A 952-nucleotide genomic window follows, 5' to 3' on the forward strand; every position below is an offset into this window, starting at 1 on the left:
CCCCCCTTCCTCCCAGTCCTCCTCCACATCCCGCCACCCCTCCCCTTTCCTTTCCCCACAACTCACAGTTTTCAAACCTGGGTGTGATCAGTCATCTGGAGGCTTGTGAAAACACAGCTGACCAGACCCACCGGCAGTTTCTGATTCAGCAGGTCTGGTTGGGGCCGAGAACTTACCTCTGTCCCCAGTTCCTGGGTGAGCTGCTGTGGCCCTCTTGGCCTCGGAAGCTCCCTTCTCTCACTGCTGCCCACTCCTCACGGGCCACCCAGAGCCTTTCCGCCTCCTCCACCCTGCCTTGACTGTCGCCCAGGCCTCAGAAACCTCTCGTTCATCTAGAACTGGGACCGGCCTCTTCCCACGCAGAGGCCTTGCAGGATGTCTGGTACCGAGCAGGGAAGCGACCCCTGCTCCTTCTCTGCCTGACCCCTCACACCGTACCAGCCCGAGTCCTGGGAGTTTCACTCAGAACTTCCCTCTCTCTCCCGCCACACACGTGCGCAGAAAGCCCCTCTCCTCACTGGGCCTCACCTTTCCTCCCGGGAACTGTTGCAGCCCTGCTCCTGGTGCTTGCCTCCCCCAGCTAATCTTTCACCCCGCAGCTGAAGGGGTCCGCTTCGCAAATCCGATCGTCTGCTTCTCTCCATACACCCTCTACCGGCTCCCCAGTGCCGAGGATGCAGTCCCCCCAGGCTCCACTGAGTCCTGGTCTGGGTCTGTGTCTTGGTCCCCGCCCAACGGCCACCCTCTCCGTGAGTCCTTTTCTGATACACCCTGGTAAAGAACCCACTGTTGGCTGGGTTCGGTGGCTCAGCCTGTCATCCCAGCACTTTAGGAGGCCGAGGCGAGTGGATGGCCTGAGCCTGCGGGTTCGAGACCAGCCCAGGCAACTTGACCAGACTTCATCTCTACAATAAATCAAAAATTAGCTGGGTGTGGTAGCACACACCTGTAG

The sequence above is a fragment of the Carlito syrichta genome, unplaced genomic scaffold (genome assembly GCF_000164805.1).
Source record: "Carlito syrichta isolate Samal-C Ts95f unplaced genomic scaffold, Tarsius_syrichta-2.0.1 Scaffold153660, whole genome shotgun sequence".
NCBI classification, from domain to species: domain Eukaryota; kingdom Metazoa; phylum Chordata; class Mammalia; order Primates; family Tarsiidae; genus Carlito; species Carlito syrichta.